The 9,479-nt window shown below is 44.8% G+C and overlaps 1 protein-coding gene across 5 annotated transcripts in view; it reads left to right on the top strand.

Annotated features, from left to right (window-relative positions):
• The first annotated feature begins 8,788 nt into the window (after positions 1-8,788).
• The window catches only part of KTN1 (kinectin 1), a 103,826-nt gene continuing 103,135 nt past the window's right edge, over positions 8,789-9,479 (top strand). For 3 of the 5 annotated variants that reach the window (XR_004184902.1, XR_004184900.1, XM_009211587.3), the window contains exon 1: positions 8,794-8,930. The gene's annotated coding sequence lies outside the window, so the exon portion shown is untranslated. Of the gene's footprint in view, positions 8,931-9,479 lie in introns of all 5 variants that reach the window. The other 2 variants (XM_003901842.2, XM_003901844.3) reach the window with 1 other exon arrangement.

The following is a 9,479-nucleotide window of genomic DNA, read 5'->3' as shown; positions in this document are numbered from 1 at the left end:
TGTTTTTTTTGATAGCCATTCCAACCATTCTGTAATGTTAGCTGCTTCTTGTGAATTCTTTGCCCATTGCCTCACTCTGCTGTGAAATCAGTTTGTCAGAAGCAATGTTGTGTGGTGTGTCAGAAGAGCCATGTGGATGAGGTTTCCACTGAAGTCAAGGAAAGAGAAGCATTTCAAGAAGTGATCAGTGGCATCCTATGTAACAGAGAGGTTCTACCAGACGGATGAAGACTGAGATGCTTCCCTAGAGTCAGCAGCAGGAATGTCATTGGTGACTTTGGTGAAAAGTGTTTCAGAATCTAGTTCTGGGTACAGAAGCAGACTACCATAATATGAGGAGTGAATGTGAGTGAAAATACTCAGTCAAGTAAGTGACTCCTTTTTTTTTTTAGAAGAGGTCTCACTCTATTACCCAGGCTGGAGTGCAGTGGTGCAATCTCAGCTTACTGCAACCTCCACCCCCCTAGCTCAAGCAATCCTCCCACCTCAACCTCTAGAATAGCTGGGACTGCAGGCACACACCACCATGCCCAGCTAATTTTTGTATTTTTTTTGGTAGAGATGGGGTTTTACCATGTTTCCCAGGCTGGTCTCAAACTCCTGAGCTCGAGCGATCCACTCACCTCGGCTTCCCAAAGTGCCGGGATCACAGATGTGAGCCATCACACCCATCCTAAGTAAGTGACTCTTAACTAACCAATCAGCCAACCAACCAACCAACCAAAAACCTGGCTTTGCAAGAAATGAGGTAGATGGGGTGATTTGGAGTTGGAAGTAACTTTTTTTTTCCCATTAAGTGGAGAGAGCTCTCAATGCACTAACGACTGACAGAGAGGGAGAGATTGGAAATACAGACAGAATGGGCATTGCTAATGGAGTGAGGTCCCTGAGGGGGCTGAAAAGGCTGACATCCCAAGTTCTGTGTCATGAGACTTGGCATCTAGAGAAAGTATTCTACAGCCTTCATGGAATAATGATTTGTAATGGAGTTTGGAATCTATTTACCTTTTCTCATAAATAGAAAATTTCCAAAACAATATACAGAAGTACCAAAAGGTGCCTTTAAAAAAATTGTTGACTCAGATCAAAGAAATTGGTAAGTTGGAGATGTGGTCAAAAATAAATGGAACAAAGCCTGTGAAGGTTAATCACAGAGCTGTCATACTACAGGGGGGAAAAACACTGGGTAAGGGCTGGCTGGGATACAAGCATCACCACAAAGGAGCTGAATAGGAGTCAGTAAACAGGAGCGAGGTTTAAAATGTGAGCACCACTTTGGAGCACAAAAATTTTTGAACGCGTGTTTTACATTCAAACACCTAACAGGATGCTATGCATGGTATAAATATTTGCTGACTTGATTTGATTTGTTGCTACTGATCTGCCCTTGCCTGGTCATATTAAGAGTTATTTGGACAGCAGTGGTGATGGTTTATGCTGACATATCCACATTCTCTTGCCTGATTCCTCAGGCCAGGTCCCTGCAACATAGCTGATCAGGATGAAGGTTGTGCAGGCAGTGGAAGAGAACTTTTTTGTTTTTTGTTTCTCTCTTATATGACACGTATATGGCACGTATATGGCACCCTGCTGCCCGTATGTTGACCAAATTTTTTATTTAGGCCTTGTTGAAGAGCTAATACTGATCAACTAAAACTGATCTAACCTTCCAAACAAATAAAACGTGTCAAGTGAGGACTAAAGAACTACAAAGTAACCTTCCATTACTGGGAGCATTCTTTAGGGATCTTACTAGCAAAAATGTAGCATTCACTATTAAAGAGAGCCATGGAAAACCTTCCAGACTTCCCCAACTGCACCCCAACGCCCCAAAGGCGAGGAGAGCACTGGCAGCATAAGATGCATGGGTAATTGGATTAGAGGATGAAGGCTGCAAGGTTGATTTTTTATAAACACTTTAAAGTATTTACAGAAAAAGTAACCACCACAGAAGACACAAGAAAAGGTTGCAAACCACTGGGTTTTGCTCTTACATTTTTTTTCTGCAACTTTTCTACAATAGCCATAGTTTTGTTTTCTTCTTCTTCATCTTCTTTTTTTTTTTTTGAGACGGAGTCTCGCTCTGTCCCCCAGGCTGGAGTGCAGTGGCGCGATCTCAGCTCACTGCAAGCTCCGCCTCCCGGGTTCACGCCATTCTCCTGCCTCAGCCTCCCGAATAGCTGGGACTACAGGCGCACGCCACAACGCCCGGCTAATTTTTTGTATTTTTAGTAGAGACGGGTTTCACCGTGTTAGTCAGGATGGTCTCGATCTCCTGATCTCGTCGTCCGCCCGTCTCGGCCTCCCAAAGTGCTGGGATTACAGGCGTGAGCCACCGCACCCGACCTCAATAGCCATAGTTTCCTTTTGGATTTTTCCCTCAGTATTTTATTGTGAAAATTGGGAAGCATGCAGAAATGTTGAAAAACAGTGCAATGTACACCTGCACACCTACCACTTAGATCCAACAACTGTTGACATTTTTCCATGTTATCTTTATCTATCTATCTATATATATTTACTAAATTATTTGAAATGAAAGTAAGTTACAGACATCATTTACTCCTAAGTACTTAAATGGGTGTTTCTGAAACACAAGGATATTGTACATAATTCTGTAGTATAAGCACATATATAATTCCCAAGAAAATTAACAAGTCCTCTAATATTATTCAATATTCAGTCCATATTCAAACACCTCCCATTTGTACCAAAAACATTTTTCATAACTTTGTTTTTGTATGGGGATCCAATCAAGGGTAACTTACCATGTTTCTTTATTCCGTCTGTTTTAATATATATTAAGATATATAAACAGTCTTCCCAAATTTATTTGTTAATTTTAAAGTCAGAAAGAAATAGATGTTAAAAAAACTCCATGATATTATTTAAAAGTTTTGTGTGTATTACTTCATTTAGTATTTACTATCACAATTACAATAAAAGTATGCAGATATTTAAAAAGAAAGAAATAAAAATGTTACTCAGGGTTATCTCTAGATATAAAACTATAGGTGATTTTTCAAAACTTCTTTTTAATTTTTAATTTTTATTTTTTTTCACAATGAACATGAAATTTAAAATGTTTATAAGATTGAAGCCGGGTGCGGTGGCTCAAGCCTATAATCCCAGCAGTTTGAGAAACCGAGGAGGGTGGTTCACTTGAGGTCAGGAGTTGGAGACCAGCCTGGTCAGCATGGTAAAACCCCGTCTCTAATAAAAATACAAAAAATTAACCGGGCGCACTAGCAGGCATCTGTAATCCCAGCTACTTGGGAGGCTGAGGCAGGAGATCGTTTGAATACAGGAGGCAGAGGTTGCAGTGAGCCGAGGTTGCGCTATTGCGTTCCAGCCTGGGTAACGAGAGCGAAAATCCGTCTCAAAAAAAAAAAAAAGTTTCTGAGATTGAGTTCAGAGTGATAGAAGAATTACATAACTGTGAAGGACATTAAACCTTTAAACACTGGGTAAGTAGCTGTTGAGAAAGAGTGTTGAATTATATGTAAAATTTTTAAAAAATAAGGGCTGGGCTGGGCATGGTGGCTCACGCCTGTAATCCCAGCCCTTTGGGAGGTTGAGGCGAATGGATAGCTTGAGCCCAGAAGCTGGAGACCATCCTGGGCAAAATGGCGAAACCCTGTCTCTACAAAAAATAAAAAAATTAACCTAGTGTGGTGGCATGTGCCTGTAGTCCCAGCTATTTGGGGGGCTGAGGTAGGCAGATTGCTTGAGCCGCAGAGGTTGAGGCTGCAGTGAGCTGAGATTGCGCCACTGCACTCCAGCCTGGGCACTGGGAGTGAGACCTTGTCTCTCTCCCCTGCCTCCCCGCCACCCCTCTAAAAAAGGATTCCCCCCTATGTGGTAAGGCTAAGAGAGGTTTGGGCTAAAAGTGAGAAGAAAGAGATCAAATCTCCCTTTTTTTCCTGCTGTTCAAGCAGGTTGTAAACTAGCCTGTTAGCATGTAGGGAATAGTTTGGTAGAGAGGAAGGAGCTTGAACTTTGGAGTTCCAGTCCCAGCTCTGCCACTTAGTAGCCATTTGACCTTACGCAGGTTATTTCATTCATTCTTTCTATTTTTTCCTCCTTTTGCACACTTCTCTGTTGTGAATTATTTCCTTTCTTAAGCCTGAGCGTAATTACATCCCATGAGGTTGTTACAATTTGTAATTATATATAGTATATGAAAAGTAGCTACTAGGGTGGTTATTATTATCAGATACATTATAGGTTAAATAATGCCTATTTATATTTAGACCCTATAATAAGGTGGACTCTGTTATATAGTTATATGCTATTTTGTAGCTTAAAAATATTTTAAAATACATTATCTCATTTATTAATAATTCTCACACTAACTCTTGGAACTAACTCTTGGCCTCCATTAATTAGTGAGGAAACTAAAGCTCTGGGAAATGAAGTAACTTGTCCAAAGTCTCATTACTAGAAAGGGGCAGAACCGGGAGGAAAATCAGGTTTTGTAGTTGCAAATTCAATACCTAAAAAGAAAAAACAAATTATTATAAGGAAGTGTATAAAAAATCACAGAATCAAGCATCCAAGTGGCTTGGATTTTTCCTTCCAATTGCTAGGTGTACTTGGACAAAAATGTACACATTTCAATGCTACATTCTGTTAGAAAAATTTACATGAAACTGGTTGATAGCCAATATAATATTGCTCATTTAAAGTTACATATCTTATTATTTATGCAAGTGACAAAAAAGATATCATAAGCAAAAATTATGTATAAATGAAAATTCACATTTTAGTTGTTTGTGTACCTAAAGATTTACACCTTGGGAGTGAACATAGTATTGGGGCATGTACATGGGAATTGGAGTCAAACAGCTCTAGGTTCAAGTACCAGTTTGTGAGCCTTGTGTCTTTGCACTAGTTAGTTACCCGTGTGAGCCTGTTACTACAATATGGGGTTGTTTTGAGGACCACATGAGCTAAGATATGTTAAATACCTGGCACAGTGCATATGCACAACAAATACTAGTTTCTCTGTCATCATTTAATACATTAGCTTCCATTTCACTGGCAGTCTTTGAGGATGGGAGACATTAAGGTGGTTTTAATCATGTTAAGTAATGTTACATAATAGCTTTACCTCTCCACCTACTTCTGCCTAAATTTCCCTTGAAAGACTACAGGGATGTCTTGAGACTGCATGAACAAAGTAGAAATTTCCTTCTGCTTGAATAAGATTTCTTGCAGCTATTATTTTAAAAAGTGGAAGAAGGCTGTTCCATTTATCTATTACATGACAAATTATAAAAAAATTGCAAAAATTATTTTATTTGTATGGGGTCAGAATTCGGAGGGGTCAGAAACTCAGGCAGTGCTTGGTTAGGTGATATTTTTGCTCCATGTGGTATTAACTGGGGTCGCTTGGTGGCATTGAACTTGTAGCATGGATGGTCTGGAGTTCAAGAAGGCTTCATTTATATTTCTGCCATCTTGGTGGGAACAGTTGGAAGATGGTCCAGCTGAACCCCTCTCCCACCCAGTGTAGTCTCAGGGCCTCTCTACACGGTTTTTCCAGCAAGGTATATGAACTTTTTACATGGATCTAAGAGGCAGTGAGTGGAACTACCTGTCTTGTATAGCCTGGACCCAGAAGTTGGCAAAGCATCACTTCTGCCATATTCATTGGTCACAGCAGTCACGGAATCCTTCTAGATTCAAGAGGGAGGTCTATAGATCCCACCTGTCATGCAATGAGTGGCAGACAATTTTCAGTCACCTTTAATCTGTTATGAAAGCACATGCTTGAAGACACAGGTCAAAGGAGCACAGTGCAGACCTTTATGAAGCACCTTTCTGTGACAGATACTTTGCTAGAATAGCTGATGACCTCAAGATCTGCAGCTGAAGAAGTTTTGATGAACCTTCCCTCTCCATTACTTGGGTGAAAGTGGACCTGGAATCCTCCAGTTGCTTCCATCATACTTTCATTTCTGCCATCCCTGATCTTGTGGAGTCAAGAGATATAATCTGTTACTCACGTATTACTCAAATCTCTACACAAGTCACCACTTATGGGAAAACTACCCTAGTCAAAACAGGAATAGCCAGCTTGTCCTCCATCTGCAGGACAGGAATGTATTATTTGTCTCTAAAACTTTCCCCAAACTCAGAAGAAAACGTTGTTACATGCAAAAAATTCAGAAGACAGTCTTCAGTAAATTGCAATTTTGTTAAATTAAGAAAAAAAAAGATGTGAGCTCTTTAGGCAACAGTATTTAGACTTTATAGTTTTCAATAAAATTTAATTTATTAGTTGTTGCAACTAGAGGTACCTCAGATGCTGGGGTGTGTTGCTAATCCTTTTTAACAAGTTGTTGGTTTCAGTGGCATTGGAGGGTAGTAAATAGCAGGCAAAGTTAATTATATCTTAGGTTAATTATATGTGTTAACTATAGCTAATTACATTATATTATACTACACTTCAAAACCTGGAGGGTTGGTGTTAATTCATAATAGGGCGTGCCTATTATGCCTAACACTAGAGATGCATAGTATTTCTAGTGAATCTTTTTTTTTTTTTTAAGACAGTCTTGCTCTGTTGCCCAGGCTGGAGTGTGGTGGTGCCATCTCTGTTTACTGCAACCTCCACCTCCCAGGTTCAAGCGATTCTCCTGCCTCAGTCTCCCTAGTCGCTGGGATTACAGGCGTGCACCACCATGCCCGGCTAAGTTTTGTATTTTAGTAGAGTTGGGGTTTCGCCATGTTGGCCAGGGTGGTCTCGAACTCCTGACGTCGGGTGATCCGCCCAGCTCGGCCTCCCAAAGTGCTGGGATTACAGGTGTGAGCCACTGCGCCCAGCCTCTAGTAAATCTTTTTGTTTTGTGAATAAATAGAAAGCTTATAAAAAAATAAAGCATTCAACCACTTCCCTTTCAATAGTCAAAGTTCAAACGCCAGAAAAGCTGAAATAGGTGATACAAAGTCATCCTTTAATAGAGGCAGCAGTATATTTTGAGAAAATCCTAAACTCCACTTACTGTCTGTCTGTCTTACAAGTGCACCGAAATATTATTGCCTGTAACTGACATTGCGGTTTTACTGGTCAGGAAAATATGATTTTTTAATTCTAATCTAAAACCTGCTTTAGTACTAACCTGAGGAAATTACATGGTTGTCTGTAAGCTAATCAAGAGCCCTTAAACTCCATTATATAAATGATACACCTCCCCTTTGTATTAAGGGACTAATGGCTTCACTTTTCAACAAAGCTGGATCTTCTGGCACACGCTCAGAAGATAGCCAGTACTTCAGAGATAGATTGCTTTGAGGGCTCTGGAGCCGCTGAGGGGCACAGTAATCCTAATGAGAAAGGAAAAAGAGGACGCCTCTGGAGTTAAAATAAGACAGAATGCATCTGTGGAGAACGGTGACTGAAGACTGGCAGAATTCTCAATATCTCAGGCCACTTATACAGCGCGCAGTTTTCATTTGTATTTTGGAGGTGCTCTAGAAAACTTAGAAATGATTAGAATAAAAAGTATAGATACTTTTAACCAGCCCATGTGCAGGAAATTCTGTTGGTGTAGAAACGGTTCTGCTGTTCATTTCTTAATTGCTTCTGTTCCGACTTTGCCAGATGTAGGGCGAGGTGGTGGTGGTGGTGAGTCCTAATTTTTTGTATCTCTATGCAGTCTGGAAGCGTTTGGATTATTTTAAACCTTCATAACATTTGCGGAGAGCTTGGAGTGTTTTGTACATGTAGTGGGGCAGTGCCTGGCCTCCTGTGAGAGATTGATCATCTATAAACAATCCACACAAAACTCACTTGCCAGTGGACCGGGAGGATCGCTGCCATCCTTTCAGCAAAGAGCTAAATGAATAAGCAGAGATCCAGGCCCATCCATCCTCGCGCAGCAGTTTCTAAATTTTTACCTCGGCTTCATGAATGGCTACCAGCTGGCAGACACAACACTTTCATAATATTTGCACACAATTTATTTGGGTCGCTGTCTTTTCTTTCCTTTTTTTTTTTTTTTTTTTTTTGAGAGAAACGGAGAGTCTCACTCTCTCGCCCAGGCTGGAGCGCAGAGGTGAGATCTCGGCTCACTGCAACCTCCGCCTCCTGGATTCATGCGATTCTCCTGCCTCAGCTTCCCAAGTAGCTGGGGCTACAGGCGTGCGCCACTATGCCCAGCTAATTTTTTGTATTTTTTTTTTTTTGTAGAGAGGGAGTTTCACTACATGTTGGCCAGGCTGGTCTCGAACTCCTGACCTCAGGTGATTCGCCTGCCTCGGCCTCCCAAAGTACTGGGATTACAGGCGTGAACCACCGTGCCCGACCATTATGTGGGTCGCTTTCTAATTTCTTTCTCCGTTTGTAGCTAGCGTTGCCCGAAGGAGATTTCAGAGATCCCCTGGAGAAAGGGACGGGGGATGTCGTTTTCCAGTAATTTCAGGGGGTAAATCTAGTGCCGTTTGCTTAAGTTAAAAGAAAGGCGTGGGGAGCCAGGTGGTGCCCTGGAAGGAGGGCCGCGCAAGACGAGACCAATCTCCGGGACAGGGGAGAGCGGGGCTACTGAACGCAGGAGATTCCGCGGAGCCTCCAGCTCCTGAACGTCCACCTTCGGCCCAGCTGAGGGACGCGGTCTCGGGAGGAAAGCCCGGAATCCCGAGCCGGCCAGCCCTGAGCTGCGGGTACCGGAGCGTGTGGGCAGGCGCGCGAAGGCAGAGGCGGGCCGGCGTCTGTCCCTTTAAGGGGCCGGTCTCCTGGCGCCGCCGGCCCAGACGCCGGGACGTGCCGGGGCCGCCCCGCCCCGAAGCCGCCCGTTTCCTGCCGAGCGGCGCGACGGCACCTGAGCGACTGCGGCGGCGGCGGCGGCGGCGCCTCGGAGCGGGCGGCCCGGGCTGTAGTGCCGGCGCCGCCGCGTCTTCCCGGTCTCCTTCCCCGGCCGCACAGGGTGAGGGAGAGCAGGCCGCACCGGGCCGGGCACCGGCGGCAGGGAGCGCGGGGGGAGGCGGCGCCGGCCGCGGGGTCCTGGGGCAGGCGGGAGGGCCGCGCCGGGCGGGGGGCGCGGCCGCGGGGTCCGGACGCCGCCCGCTGTGTAGGCCTCGGGCATCCGGTCGCCGCCGCCGGGCTCCTGCTGGGGCCGGGACGCCGCAGGGGGCGGGCTCGGAGGGACCTCCTCGTCCTCGCGGGGCCGCCCCGGGTCCGACCCCGGCTCTGTCGCGGCGCCCGGGTCGCGGCCGAGGGATACCCCCCTTCTCCCCAAGGACGACTCTCCCGAAGGCGAGGTCGACCCAAGAGGGCCCTGGGGTGACCGAGGCACCTATTTTTAGCCAGGCCTGAGGGCCCCAGGAGGGAAGGCGGATTACCGCCTCCTCGGTCGGTGGACGGAGGCAGCGCGTCTCCGGCGGCGTCCCCGGGCCGGAGCTGGGCCACGCTTACGCCATGCTGGAATTCCAGTCTTCGCCGCTGCCTCCGGCGGCCTGGGCGCTCGCCCCCTTCC

This window comes from Papio anubis, chromosome 7, assembly GCF_008728515.1.
Source record: "Papio anubis isolate 15944 chromosome 7, Panubis1.0, whole genome shotgun sequence".
Taxonomy (NCBI): domain Eukaryota; kingdom Metazoa; phylum Chordata; class Mammalia; order Primates; family Cercopithecidae; genus Papio; species Papio anubis.
The sequence above is the reverse complement of the archived record's forward strand: the minus strand, read 5'-3'. Positions and strand labels throughout refer to the sequence as shown.